At 37.2% G+C, this 16,189-nt stretch overlaps 1 protein-coding gene across 7 annotated transcripts in view; it reads left to right on the top strand.

The window, feature by feature from the left end:
* The first annotated feature begins 812 nt into the window (after positions 1-812).
* LOC145673386 (structural maintenance of chromosomes protein 6-like) overlaps positions 813-16,189 on the top strand; it is a 172,166-nt gene continuing 156,789 nt past the window's right edge. The window contains exons 1-2 of one of the 7 annotated variants that reach the window (XM_081743041.1): positions 814-944; positions 1,942-2,121. The gene's annotated coding sequence lies outside the window, so the exon portion shown is untranslated. Of the gene's footprint in view, positions 1,099-1,941; positions 2,122-16,189 lie in introns of all 7 variants that reach the window. The other 6 variants (XM_081743038.1, XM_081743042.1, XM_081743037.1 and 3 more) reach the window with 6 other exon arrangements.

Here is a 16,189-nt window from a genome sequence, read left to right as displayed (position 1 = left end):
ATATATACAGTTGGAAATACTTGAATATGCCAGCGTATATCTAAAGCAAATGTAGGGTTGCAAGGGATGAGGAGGAGTGAGAAGGGAAGTATTGCGCATGCGCATTCAACAGAAAGCAGACGAAAACCCCGATGCTTTCAGTAGGCCTGGAAGCCCGAGGAAAATAGCATACGACAGGAGGAAAGACAGAAAATGTGCATCTGAGCGACGCGCATGCGTAGGTTCCTCTTGTCAAAGTAAGTCGAGAGAGCGCGCCAGAAGATTGCAGTGGAAATAATTGTGATAATTACAAGCAAACAATTTATATATAATGAAATACGTACTTTTTCTTATTAACAGGGGATGCCGGGCGTACCGGCGTTCCCTCACGCTACGCCGCTGCTTATATCCTATTATGTGGTTTTGTATTTTAGAAAGATGCATGATGTATACCTCCCGTACTTGACAATATTGTGTTTTTTTCTTCTTTTCTTTCTTTATGCTTACATGAGAATTTCTCGTGCATTGTCAGCTAATGAAGCAGGAAAATAAATGAAATTAAATGAAAAGGTCCATCTTTAGGACGGATACGATTATCTTGACTTGTACAGTGGTAGAGCGTTCACCTCTGGTGCTTGGGGTCCCGGGTTCGATCCCAGCCCCCGCCAAGTGAACTTTGTGGTGGACAAACACTGTGCTCGTGGGTTTTCTCGGGGTACTCCCGTTTCCTCCCACTTTCTTCATTCCACCATTTCACTCATCTCTCATTATCACCGTCTCCTTTAGCCTAACCGGCATAACCATGGGACGTAAAACTCAAAGATTTCATTTCATTTTCATCTTGACTTGTAGATAATGAAGAAGAAGAAGAAGAAGAAGGAAGGAAGGAAGGATAAAAAAGGATAGTTAAGCAGTTGTCAGGGACCAAAAATAAATAAAGCTTGGCGCGAGCCAGTTTAAAAGAGGTAAATGATTTTATTAATAAAATTGTTGCCGAATTTGCTATATATTACTAATAAGCATGTGATTAGCTGTCTAGTAAGGATGTGTCCTATCGTATTCAGTATTTGCTAATCCAAATGTGAAGTTGCCCATTACGCCTACTGGAACTACAGATAGGTATGTATTTTTTAATAGCGTAGTTTACTCAGTATTAATAGGTTTGTTAATAGACATGCAACTTGACGATCGTACCATGTTCTTGTTTTAAATAACCATGAGTTTCCTGATTTTATCCTCTATTGGTCGAAACCAATTTGGGGTAGGAGTAGTTACGTAAGAAATATCAATGACACTTTGCTAACAATATAGCTGTTTTAAACTTTTTTCTTTGTGTGTGTGTGTGTGTGTGTGTGGTGTTGGTCAATTTGGATAATGTTTGGCAGAAGGTTTCCAGCTATTTTTTTTTCTAAAAGTTTCAGTTTCGGTAGTTTTTCACAGGCTAGTATAGGTTAGGATAGGCCTAGTTTATGCTAGATTGTATTAGCGTAGGTGTCCGCCATAATTTTCGAAAAAAAATTATAGAAGTTCGCTTATTTCTATTGATACAAGGTTAGTTTAAGTTACCGTAGTCATGTCATAAATACTGGCACACGTTTTGAGGAAGGTTGTACATCCAGTTTTTAAGGTCGCAGTCGAGAAGGTTCTAGAACACTGGTCCCCCCATATAATTTGTAGCAGGTTGGTTTTTTTCTGTATGAAGGTTTAATATTAAATTCATATAGTATTGCCGAGCGAGCGTTAGCGAGTGAAGGCGGGTTAGAGGCCCGTAGGGCACGTTGTTTTCTGTCTTTATTACAGCTAAATGGGAAGGAGAATCTGTGTTCTAGAACCTTCCCGACTGCGACCTTAAAAACTGTGCAAAAGAGTGGAGTATATCATTGTGAGTTGAGCTGTCATAGAAAAAGTGTATTCGTGAAAGTGTAGCCCCGTTCACTCATCCATTACGCATTGTCTCTATAGGGAAACCAGCCACTGCCTTCACCAGGGAAAGATCCAGAGTGCCAATATTTGCATGTCTCTTCTTACATACCATGCCCTCAAACACTGACCACAACTTGTAGTTCAACGGGTTGAGGTCAGGGCTCAAAGCAGGCCAAAGGTGACCAATTTGAAAAGTAATTGGTGCTATATGTTAGACTTGTAAGTAACCTATACATTAAGGATATTAAAGTATCTTTAACACATTCATAATAATTCACTTCCAATGTTGGGTCTAGTGTTTATAGTACGACTAGGTAGTTTAGGTTAGGTTATACATGGTCTAAGTACTTGTAACTTCTATTTCTTCTGCAAATTTTGTATTGTTTTGAACTTCTGGATGCCGCCTGCTAAATATTCACCCAAGACTCTGCTGGCGGCAGGATTAAATAGTAAGCAATACAGCTGTATTTTATGTGTACCAGTGTCAGGTTACTAGTGTAAAAGCATGACGAGTGTTATAGGAACTCGCATCTCTGCGAAAACACATGTTTTCTTACCTTTTCTTACAAACATACACACCGTTGCTGATGTGCCTGCGTTTTTCGGGGTTTATACTTTCGCCCTACCGCGCGGACACACCGCTTTGTCCTCCTTTGACTAAGTTAGGCAAGATTCTTACTTTTAGTGACCACCTAGCCCAGGTTGATTTGTGTTTGTTGCAATCTGGTTTTTATGACATGAACGCTGCAGTCATTTTTATGCAAATTGTTAAAGTATTGTAATTTCTCTACAGTTACGTCTTGTGGTCTTCTTGAACTTCATCTATCATAAGTGGGATATTGTCTTTTCGCCTAGCTCAAATGGCTACCAAGTCACTTACATTTCCAGTTTGGGCTAGAGCTTTGTATTTCTTTTAGCAGACCATACACTAAATGAGAAGCTCCATTACTCTGCACACTGACTTCAGGAGGGCTAAGTATAAATACAGTGTGGACGTATGGCATAAAAACGAACAGTGCATAAAACATGAACCAGCCTGTGCTAGGTGGCCACTAAAAACCACGAGTTCTACCTAACCAAGTCAGTGCAGGAGCGGAGCAGTACTGAGACATTGCGTTCGTAGAGAGCAGGCACGTCAGCGATGGTGTGTACACAAAAACGAGGATAGAGGAAAAGCACACTTACACTTGCAATACTTTCACTATCATTCAATATTCATTTCAATATGCTGACAGAAATTACTTATATTCACACTCTCATTGGCAAGTCTTTACTTTTGCCAATTCATTCATTTTTTCGATTCAGTGATTTGATCTTTCGGTTCCGGTTTTGAGAGCTTACCTGTTCCGCTAACTTGGTTGCTAGTATCAAGGCGTGTGGTATGTGGTGTTATGCAGATGATGTTTTTTGTTTGAACGGGGAATTATGGATATGGTGTGACGTCATCCTGTGTCACCGTGCAATGTTTCACGTGGTTAGTTGTAGGTGTAGGTGGTTCGTTGCTAGGCTCTTATTGTCAACATGATGTCAGTGTCAAATAGGATTTTTTAATTTTTTTTTTTTTTCGGTAAAGGAGTGATATGATATTTAAATTTTTATAGGTTGTCGAAATTAGTGCGCGATAATGACTGTTGCACTGTAAAATTATTGGACCTTAAAAGGAGTTGCAGTGTTTGATAGAAAGAGCAGAAACAATGCAGTGGCAGTTTTATTAGTGGATCTAGGTAGGAAGTACGTGAGATTCTTTTACTTTGTTTATGTTTGTAGTTACGAGGTATAAGGATATTATTCATGAATGTTCATTTGGCCTTGTATTAAGTACGGATTGCTGGAAAGGTTACTCGTCATTAGATAGTGGTCAGTGAAAGCGTTTGACTGTGAACTATTCTTATAACTTGGTTGACGTTGTAATCGGGGCATATACGCAAACTATTGAGAATTTTTGGAGTCATTTGAGCTGCACGCGTGGGTCAGAAGGGATGATGTTGCAGTTTGGATATTATTTATAGAATAGGAAATTTTGTTCCAATTACAGCAATAGGCAAAAGTATTATTTATGAAGCATGCTGTGGAATTGTACACGCAGCATTAAAATATCAGGTATTTACTTTGTATTATTTTTTCCGTTGATGTATATTGGTTTGGTTTCGTTTGCTGTTGTTTCATTTTAAGTATATATTTATGTGAAATTTCCACTGTACGTTAATTGTCGTTTTTGAAACCGTAATGAGGTCAAGAGGGCTTGCGCCCCTCAATTTCTTTTCTCTTTTTAAGAGGGGTTTTTCCCCTTTTTTTCGTTATAAAAGCGTGGTGGTTTTTGTTCTGGTTTCATCTATTATTTAATACGTAATGTATTTCAAGTTTTGTTAATTTAGAACTGATACGATACGACGTTCGCTTACGAGGAAGGTCCATAAACCGTGAGAGTTGAATTTTGATGAAAACTAGTGACAAGATGCAGTTCGAGTTGCTGAGTAACGAAGTAATAGTCACTCGATGCGCAAATGCTCCGTTGAGCTGCTACACCGATGCCATCTTAAAATCCAGTAGGCAGTGTCCAAGAATTGGGCATCTATATGTGGGAGTACTTCCAGTGCATGATCGCCATGTTGAATCGCGGTCAGATATGATAAATGCCAGGGGGGGCGGTTTTGTGGCAGGGTTGGCAAAAACCATGGTTTTTATTTAAAAAAAAAACAAATAAACCGGTTTTTTTGGTTTAAACCAGGTTTTTATGGTTTAAATAATTTGCTCTATATATTCATATCATATATGGACAGAAATAAGTTTCTTTCGCCTTGATGTTATTATGCGACAACCGAGTTATGCTGGAAGGGGTCACATAAGCTTAAAGCGGAATAAAAACCGCTTCTCGATTTACATCCGAGAGAAATTGTCCTCCATTTGAACTCGGAACCAGGACTAATTGGCCACAAATGCGATACGTCTGCCGACTCACTCACGAAGGAATCCTAATAAAAAAGAACGTTGTACTGATCTTTACATGCTTCTTAATATAACTGTCAAGACTAATTTCAGAAGGACAAAAAGATAAACTGTTGCACAAGTGAAACCATTACACAGAATTACATATGAACAATTTCAAAGTACTACGGAGTACAGAAGAACTAATTTAGTTCAAGTTAGTTAATAACGACTTTTATTGGTCCAAATTAAAGAAATACACCGACTTAATCTGCATATCAATAAGAAAAGTGAATAAAGATACGAATTGTTTGAGTCCACTTTGGCTCAGACTCATTTATACATAAATAGATACCAAAGATACTTATTTCACTAAAGGCCTCTCGTGAGGTCTGTATGACCCCCCCCCTCCCCCCACACAAAAAGTACGGCATTTTCGATGTATTTTATCAATAGTAAACATTGAAACGAAACAATATTTAGAATTTTTCTTCGATTGCAATTACATAACAATAATAACTACAGAAAATCACAAAATAAACATTTATAAACTTATAAAAAAAGAGTTGCTTTTGTAGTATAATCTTTTTGAGTAATGAATGGGAAATTTAGGTCTGAATATAATACGAATAATATACGGGAGTGAAACGTGATAACCCACAAATGTGTGTTCATCGAGATTTTACAAACACTTACACTTTTACGAACATTTTTTGTTTTTTGGTTTAAACCAGCCAACCCTGTTTTGTGAGGTATCAAATAGCACTGGAATTTACTCCTGAATCCATTTCCGTAACTAAAGTTTACATATCTCTTTCCACTTCAAAGTTAAGAGCATCTTCACCTACAGGAACACATAAAACTGCCCGAATTAGATTTGTGTTATGCCCCATAGCAGAACCTGCCGCGATCTGCATGTAATCGCAAAAAATTTGCCGTGCCTGTGCAGAAAATTGCCAGAGGAAATATATATATATATATATAGCCAACAGAAAAGTGTAAAAACATTCCTACTAGGTGTGGATGTCTTAAATGCACGGACGACTCGCATAAGTATAGTTTCAACTGTTTTTTACATCTCGTAAGGCGTATTTTTAAGAATCACAAGTGTTTCTTCTGCAGGAATTCTGCAGAAAATTTTTGGCTTACAAAAGCTCATCACAGAAAGACAAAGAAAGTTCTGCCATTGGGGTGTTATGAAACGCGGTCGTGTGAACATTTGCAGGGTTTTAACTAATGCAGTAGTAGTCACTTGAGGTACAATAGCCACTATACCAATCAGGTCTTGAGCCTAGTGAGAGAAATCGTTAATTAAATTGAAATGCCTGCAGTGAAAAATGGAATAGCAGCATGTACAAATTATACCTATTTCGAAGCGCGATGGAATAGATTGGTGTTCGATGAAACATACGTTTAATAGTACTGACAAGCAAAGGATACCAAAGGGAAGTTCGGATATATATTAGAAAAATGATATAACCGGTGCATATTAGTTGAACCACCAAAATGGTTCGGATTCCACTATAATCAGTAAGTCCACGTCTCCTTTAGCGTAGCAGGCATAAGTGTGGGACGTTAAACTGAATCAAATCAAAAATCTGTTTTAGGCAGTTTTGCATGGTCCATTATAGTGTGTTAGGTTTTCTTGTCCAATCTTGAAACCTTACGCAAAGACCCTCATTGTTGCAGTATATAGCGTTCCTTTGCAATACTCATACTTGACAAGCTATAACTTACCGTCCATATTACGAAATTAATATACTTTAATGTATTTGTCAGTTTGTCTAAATAAAATCGGTTTATCGCTGACACATTGAACAATGAATGAAGAAAGATGTTGAAAACGAAGGTGAATTACTTGATAATGCCCAAAATTTTGTGATTAAAATTAATAAAATAGTTCATGAGAAACCATACAACGGTGAATGCATCTTTAATACTGATCAATCTAGGTTTGAGTACGAAGTGACCTCTGGTAGAACTATGTCAGAAATAGGAGGGAAACATGCTACAGCAGTCGTTCAGTCTTTGACACCGTGTCCAACGCATACACCATCCAAATTCACATTTCACCAGTACCCATTTCCCATATATATGTTTCCAGGAGCCTAAGGGCGTGTTCGGACTCAAAGTAAAACAACAGTTAGCTAGACAGACCTTTCAACATTGGTATTGATTGCGAGCAAATCGGGTAAACTCACTCGCGAACACGTCAAACGGTGGCTAAAAGACGTGTTTATTCTTGATGTGAAAGAGGATTCCCTGCTGTTGTTTTACTCGTGGAGTGGACAAACGGGTGAAGACGTGCAAGAATTGTTACATGGGAGAAAACATTTGTGCTGAAGTTACCCCCCCCCCCCCAAAGACCACCAAATTTATTCAGCCTCTTGATGTATACTTTTTTCGGCGGTATAAGCTTGTAATTCGGAGACTTGAGGATTATTTTTGACATAAATTCATTATTTATGGTACACTGAACAAGTTATATGACAGAATTTTCATAATGAGCATGCATTCTGTTATGTATCATCAATTTTGTGTGCCAGTTCTAAAGGACATGCTTGCATATGTATGGCAGAAATGTGGGTATGTCACAAGAGCAGTAGTTAGTTCATTTGCAAATGTTCTGGAGACTATGTTGCAAGTAGAAAATAGTGTCTGTGGTCATGAAGATTGTGACGAAAGTACATTTGTTAAGTGTTTGTACTGCTCCACGATGCTGTGTTAATCACTTCGTTATGTATCTCTATCATCACAGCGGAAGAACAAAAGGTTATTAGGTTAATATTTGCTTATGTGCACCAGTTTATATTATTTTTCTATTAATCTTCTAATAACTTCGAAACATATCCTTCTAAAGTAAAATAACTTCGACACATATATATAGGGCGCTTCGACATAGGTATAGTTTGTAGCATTTTGCTATTCCATTTTTCACTACAGGCATTTCAATTGAATTAACTGTTTCTCTCACTAGGCTCAAGAGCTGGTTGGTATAGTGGCTATTGTACATCAAATGACTACTACTGCATTAGTTAAAACCCTGCAAGTGTTCACACGACCGCGTTTCATAACACAAATCTAACTCGGGCAGTTTTATATGTTCCTATGGGTGAGGGAGCTCTTAACTTTGAACTGAAAACAGATATGTAAACTTTGGTTATGGAAATGGATTCAGGAGTAAAATCCAGTGCTATTTGATAAATACATGACCCCCTTGCCATTTATCATATTTGACCGCGATTTAATATGGCGCCTATCAAAATGGCGATCATGCACTGGAAGTACTCCCACATAGATGCCCTATTCTTAGACATTGCCTACTGGATTTCAAGATGGCCTCGGTGTAGCAGCTCAACTAAGTAATTGCTCATCGAGTTGCTATTACTACGTTACTTAGCAACGCCAAACTAGATAGATACACGCCAAACCGAATCTTGTCACTGATTTTCATCAAAATTCAACTCTCACGGTTTATGGAAATTCCTCGTTAGTTCTATATGTATTAATACTTGAAATATGAAATGTTATAAGGAATTGGTTCTTGGTGATATTTAACGAACTGTTCCGAGGAACGTTCTTTATGAATCGGTTCATTGAACAATTCAGTTCAATGAAATGGCCAAAGTAAAGACTTGTCCTCTCGGCACTCATACCTTCACGAAAAATGTTTCAATCGTATTTTACCGAATTTTCTTTTTGGTAGAACCGTATACTCGAGTGAACCCGCGCAAATCTTTTGGAGAACAATAAGGACGAAAGTAGTGACAGAATTATATTTTTTAACAATTATTTGAAATGTGCGTAAACTTGAACTGCACGCTCTTTGTAATTAGTTATGGTTGTAATATATCGTGCTCAATTACTCCTGTTACATTTCTCTATCTATACCGGTAATTGTATTTCCCAAATATTTGTTAATTTTATGCTTATGTTTATTCTTTGCTAAACACGTATGCATAATATTATTGCGTAAAATTAGTATGTCCCTGTTAACAGTTCAATGGTGCAAACTCTGCTATATTCAGAAAGAAAAAAATCAATATTTTTATGCAGTTATAAACTCGTTTATTTGCCTTATCACTATGAGGGACGATATAACATAACGTAAAAGCTACCGTATACAAAACACAAACTAATTTAAGGCATTAGTGCAGTATCGCCGGACCAATTTGAAAATCGAAAAAAGTACCAAAATGCACTGCATTCGGTTATATTTGGTTGGATTAGGTTAAGTTACATTAGATTGCGTTACATTAGGTTAGGTGCATAAAAACTGGGTCCATGACATTTGGGCACAGATATTTAGGCGCTTCCGTTTGGACGCTTTTTTCCAAATAGCTTCACCTACCTATATATGTTATATAGTGTATTTCTTAAGTAGTGTCTGGGTGTTTTAGACACTGGAAATTTCGAATTACTTCCACAGATAATTTTGCAAAAACTAAAAGATAAAATCTTGAACACAACAAAGTTTCTGGATAGCATCCACAACTTGCCTCTATCATTTGAAAAAAATTGGAAAGAAATGCAGCAGACTCTTGACTATCCGGGTCGCGATATCCGTACTCCGTGCTATGTGGCTTAGTTCTTTTCAATAAATTTCTTTTTAATAAAATAAGACATATGTAATAAAGAAATGTAATTTGTTTAAAAAACGCGCCTTTTTGTTAATGTTCAGTTATTTTAAAGATGCGACTATATATTCGTACTGCACTGTGTAGCGTACTTGATTTTTCGAGTCAGACATTATAGAATTCATCTTAAAATGTGTACAATTGTACATGTTTTCATTTTTGCACATTCTTCTATAATAAATTATTAAAACGCATGGTACAAGAACAACAACATTATTTCCAATAAGGATGTAGAATTTGTAAGACAGACCATAGTCAAGAATGAACACCACGCCGAAGTAGCTCATTGTGGACTGCAATCGGAGCTTCAGATGCACCATCCGTCGATTTGGCGCTTTATTAATGCACTTCGGAGGACACAAAAAAGCAGGAATTAGTGTATGAGACACTGCTTCGAGGAGAAGAGTCGCCAATAAAAGAAGAATATATTCTATTGTACAGAATTTTGAAACTGTTGACATTGTAGGATACTTGTGGGGTTTGGCCCATAATTCCGTCATGGAATGATAATGTCATGATAATTTTAACATAAGGCGAAAATATATTAATCAATATCTGTTATATTTCACTGTTGTTTTCTTTCCAGTTGTCTCTGTTGCAAATACATAGTAATAAACAGTAATACAAAGTTAGGAATAGCAATGAAGTTACGAATATCCAAAATGCCTATTCCTTTACGTCAGGGTTGTGAAAAACCCAGGTTTTTTCTTTTTTAAAAAAAAAAGCCCAGTGGGTTTTATTAGGTAAAATTGGATTTTATTGGGCAAAATTGGGCTTTATTAAATTTTATACGTATATTTAAAACCATATTCCTACTTATAATACCATTTAAGTATATATATTCTACTACACAAATGAAACTATGAAATTTCCTTGTGGACCACGGTGGTTCACGTCTGGCGCCGGTTCCTTGTTCGATCCCAGCTTCCGCCAAGTTCGTTTTGTGGTGGACAAACATGGTGTGAATGGGTTTTCTCGGGGCTCTCCCGTTTCCTACCTTTCGTCATGCCACCATTATTATTCACATCACAGTCTCCCTTAGCCCTGATGTGTAATCATGAGGCATTGAACTAAACTTAGAAATAACAAAAAAGAAAGAAAAATAATGGACAGGGAATGCGTAAAATCCAATACGCGTTGCATGGGACACTACGCCACTGACACTCGCTTATATTTTGATTTCTAGAAAGAAAGGAGTACAAATTTTCTAGAGTAACAAAGAGGTAGATAATTTTATCGAATACAGAATAGCAATAAAATCCCCTCTTACACTTAAGATTCAAATCCCTGAGCCAGGCGTCCTGATTATCACTCAAAACAAGCCAGGCAAATACTGGGATAGTACCTCAAGTTCAGGAGCTGGAGATAAAAAATGACTTTATTGAATGGATATTCTGTTTCTAAAAGAAATAAAAAGTTTGTTTTTTAAAAACTGAAATGTTAGGAATGGGGATTTTTTCTCATTTTCAGTTGCCAATTTGGTTTCTTACAACAGATTTTATGATTAAAGGGATTTTGTGACAAAATAATTGTGCTGTGCTTCACATACTCCATGAGATACGCAAGAAGAATTAGAGAGTTCCACAATCTAATTGCCGTTGGTTTTGAGAAGATAGAGGTTTATTTTTAATAATTTCCTTTTTCAAGTGAAGCGTTCTCGATTTGTAATTAACTGACACATGGAGAAAGACATTTTATATCTTTATATTAATACCCAAGTATCTAACAAACGAAATGTTTTGATTCCATACTAGCTGAAGTACCCGTTCTTTGCACGGGAGAATTAGGTTCAAGGAAAGCGTTTGAGCCTCCTCTCCCTTAGATTCGCATATCAATACAAGTGTAGTAAGATATTCTACTTCTGGCATGAATTTTTAACTCCCTTCTCCCTTAGGAAAGCTACCTCCCCCTTTCTCCTACCTCCTTTAAGGAAAGTTACATGATAATGTACCAACTTGGGGTAGGTACTATGTTCTAAAACTCATTTCAAGCTATTCAACCATTTTCCGTGACATGATCACAAACAACTGACATTAAATTTGAGGTAGAAATTACAGAAAATACCCTCTTTCTTCCCTTAAAACTAAAATTTTGAAAAACAGGAAGTGAAGTATCCCCTTATTTTTAGTGAGGTATTTATATATAGAATTTGACGTGCTCTTCTAAACTTGACGTGCTCACGAGATACTGTCATTTTGACTGACACTTTGAGCCCCTTTCCTTCCATCACGATCTGTCCTTTATTTAAAATAACAAATAAATAATAATAATGAACTGTTCCAAAATTCATTTCAAACCGTTTCCCCGTGATGCGATCACAAACAATAGACAACATCGCCTTGAATATGAACAAAGGAAACTTGAAAAATTAACCGCTCGTCTCCTTAAGACGACCTATGCCAACTTATTTTAATGAGGAATTTATATACCAAGTTTCATCTTTCTACATTGGCGGGCTCGTAACATTTTTTTTTTTTAACATGAATTTTGAACTTTCTCTACTTTTCCTAGGATACGCGCTTGAATCAAAGTAATATAAAAATCTCAGCTCAAGATAGGTACTAGATATTGTATGTTTAGAAATTAATTTCAAACTGCTTAACCGTAACCGAAACAGACAACAACGCTTTCAAATTATAGAAAATGCCTTCCTTCCCCACTTAAAATGGAAACTCTCAGGAACACTAGGACACGGGCCCACTTTTTAGTGGGAAGTTTTGGTGTCCTGTTCTAGTGGTGAATACATATTTTAAGTCAATTTTGAAGCTAGACATACACTAAGAACTACAATTAAAGAAAGTAACTATATTCGTTTTAAGATTATTATTTCAATCCAATTTTTCAAGTGTATTTTTTGAGGTGCGCTTTTTTGGGTTTTATTGTGTTTTTTTATGTGGGTTTTACGCAAAAGTCCAATGCAGATTCATACTGAAAAAAAAAATTGCAGGTCACAGGCTCCGATTTTCCTGATATTAGGATATATCATTCTAGAAACAAAATAATTGGACCCCTAAATATATATATATTTTTCCTTCTGTGTTATACAAAAATTTACTAAAACTAAACCAAACCTTTAATGCAACTGAGACTTCCAGTGACTGTTTACCATAGGACATACTATAACAACGAAAATTTAGAGTTTTTAAAGGTGGCTTTTTAAAGAAAATTAGGATCAAATTCCACCTTTCAATTTTTCTTTTAAATTTTAAGTTATGCAGATATTTATTAATGTTTGACATATTAGTGCCTATTTTCAGGGGGTTTTGTGCATAACGTCCGGGTTCTAGTTACGAAATATATTGAAACCCATTTAAGTAGATTAACCTATTTAGGCATACGGCTTTGCGCCCAAACGTCTTGCTCCGTAAAAACTACAGTGCAACGCAAACCAACCTGTGCTAGGTGGCCAGTAAAAAAAAAAAAGCGCGAATACTATTTAAACAAGTCAGGGCAGGGCGAAACTGGTGACCCGGTAGAGGGGGTGTAGGAAGGGAGCGGGCGCGTCAGCGACGGCGGGTATACGCGTAAGCGAGGATAGTGAAAACATGTGAGTTTTGGCAATCACAAATTTCAATAGCACTTGTCATGGTTTCATACTAGTAACGCTACACTTATAGATATGAAGTATCTCTTCTTACATTCTGCGGAAATAGATTGCCGTTGAGTTAGAAGTCACTTACCTTCAAAACGGAAGCTTGTGAACTTTTGCAATTTCAAGAAGAAAATCGTGTGCAACAATCTCTTAACTGTCGCTCGTTATTTCTGAATACTTCTATATAACTCACACATGGTATGCCATTTCCACACTGCCTTTCGCGCCACTGTATCATAACAAGTGTACCTCTTTGCGAAATAGTCTATCCTCTTCCACACACAGTGCCGCTTACATCAAAAACTACCATTTTCTTAACTTTTACTATTCTCCTTACTTGACTTTCACTCATTTTTCCTCACAAACTTAAATAAATTCTCCAGTTGAGCTGGTAAATTTCGTAAAATTAGTCCAGCGATATAGCACTTAACCACAATTTAAAAACACAAGTTAACTTCTGTTAGGTGGCGACTAAAAATACTAATGCTGTCTAAGCGAGTTAGTTCAGGGGCGTAGCAGGGAAACCGCGCGGGTGTGCCTCCGTAGGAAGCAGACACGTCAACAATACTATACACATAAACGAGCATTATGGGAAAAAACTTCACATGGCATAATATCACATGTCTTGCGTACGACACCGCTTTGCAATTACTTTGCAACCTGCTTCACGTAACACGACATTTCATACCTTTCTTATGGACTACTACATGGTAAGATGCACACTTCGAAATTCGTATTTCTACGTTATTATACATATGGGACGTAAGATCCTAATATATTTTGATTACTTAAACAATCCTATTGGAAAATCAATTGACTTATTTTTCTGTAGATTTTACAAATTTATGCTCCTCCTAAAATAGGATAGCGCCTAGTCCTGAAGGGGCTATAACCTTGTGGAACGCTATCAGGCCCGCGACTAGGGTTTGTGTCAGCCGAAGTAAACATGGAATTTGACGCTCCTTCAATGCGTACATATTGCCCTTCCTGGCGTCCCCTTAACCAAGTGCCTCGCATGTTCCAATCAATTGCAGCCCTGGGCATTATCGAGTGTTACTAGAATCGTTCGGCACCTTTCTCTCTTTTGTTACATCATACTTTGTATGTGGCTTTGAAACACTGACACATTATGCTCTATTGTCAGTTAAAATTTACGTATTATGCCATTACTACGCCCCTTCGTATAGAAGTCCAAAGATCGACTTTATTTTTCTCCATAATTAGGAGCCGAACAATGAGAACTTTTATCAGTCAGTTTTTCGATTGTAATGTACTTAAATTTCACTAAATCTATCAGTTTCCCCGTAAATCTTTTAATTTTGAGGCCCGCCTATGGAACTTAACCCTTAGATTGCAACAGTGCGTGCAGGTATATATATATATATATAATTGTTGAAAATATACCTGGCCACTCGATATAATTGTTGAAAAATTATAATTCTTTCACTAATTTTCTTATTATCCGCCCAAATTCTTGCATTGGGCGATATGTCAATACCTTCCCTAGCATAGATGAAATTCAGAGGTACCAGAAATAATTGTTGAAAAATTAGAAATCTTTCACTATTTGCGTATAAAAACTGCTCATATGTATATACCATAAAACTACAATGCAAAATCACAAAGCAGCCTGTGGTAGACGGTCACTAAAATCCCTAATGCTAAGTAAATTGGGCAGAGCGAAGCTGGTGGGCCAGCAGTTTGCGTAGTAGGAGCAGGCACGTAAGTGACGGTAGGTAAGCGCGTAAGCGAGGATAGTGGAAACGATCAATGTTACTAGGTGACTTACTGTCGCATAGCTGTATCGTTACGAATCGTAATGTAGGTTAGCGCTTATATGTTGCATTTGCAATTACGCTGATGTGGGTTTTGGCAGTAATACGAGTTTCCGTAGCATTGTATTGGGTTGACAGTAGGAACGCTACGCTTGCAAAATTAAAATACTTTTTTTTTTTTTTTCACTGTGCTGAAATGATACGCACAGGCGAAAATGATATTGGGTTTTCTTTTTCAGCTGTGATTCAGAACTGTCCCAACCGTACCCATCTTACCCAGCTGTCATATTTATTCTGTATATTCCTATATTATTGCATTTAATGGGTTAAGGGTTTCATTTTTCTGGTTACCTTTCTAAACTTGGTGAATGGAAATTCCCCAGCTCCCTGCGAATTATTTTTAATTTCACCACCAATTTCTAATTTTACGACCCGTGCTAACTTTAAATCTGTCAGACGAAAAGTGAAAAGTGCTTATGAGAGGGTTTATAAGCAGCAGCCTCTTCTTTGTAGACAGGGGGATTGACAAATGTAGTGTCAGAGAATCCTTGCCTCTTTATTTTTTCTTGATTTAGGATGTCGGCCTGATTGCTGGCCGTTAAAGCAAGAACATAAGTAATTTCTGTTTGGTCTAGGTGGATTCTCTAGATAGCAAAATCATAACTATTTAATAGTTAGGATTAGCCTAGACTCTAGATGATTAGATGATGGGAGGAGGGAATGTATGAGTTCCTGCTTCTGGTCAAAGTAGTACCTGAGAGTTTCATACTAGACGGAAAGTTTTAATTCGGAAACAATCCTACCGACATTGTCTTTGTAAATTTACACAGGACTTTTTTTTTTTAATGTGTATTGGCTATATATAGAGATATAGATGTGCCTTTCTGGTTCAAGTGGGAACTAGAACGTTGGCCAGGCCAGAGATCCTGGACCGATAATTGTCTGTTTATTTGCAGTTACGGTAAATAACAGTCTCAGGTTTAGGCAGTGGCCGGAGGCTTCTACGTTTTTTACTGGGACAAAGGATTACAGTCATGCCTTCCTGATTATACAGTGTGTTTCAAAAAGAATATACGTATTATTTGTCCAAACTATCGATCGCTGCGCCTCGGCTCGGCTATTAGAGAAACGAATACATAGTCTAGTTTATATTAATAGCCTCTACATGTCAGTTGTCTTCTGTTTTGCTTGATAAATGGCTACTTCGCTGCAGAAATAATTTTGTGTTCTCGAGTTTGCGAAGTGCAATTCCGTGATTACAATGCAAAGACGTTTCAGGTTGAGGTACCAAATTGATCATCCGAATGGGTGGAACATTCGCAGATGGTATCGACAGTTTGTAGATACAGGATGAGTAT

The sequence above is a fragment of the Thermobia domestica genome, chromosome 16 (assembly GCF_964235325.1).
Source record: "Thermobia domestica chromosome 16, izTheDome1.hap1.1, whole genome shotgun sequence".
Classification (NCBI taxonomy): Eukaryota; Metazoa; Arthropoda; class Insecta; order Zygentoma; family Lepismatidae; genus Thermobia; species Thermobia domestica.
Note: the sequence above shows the minus strand (reverse complement) of the source record. Positions and strands in the feature narration are given on the sequence as shown.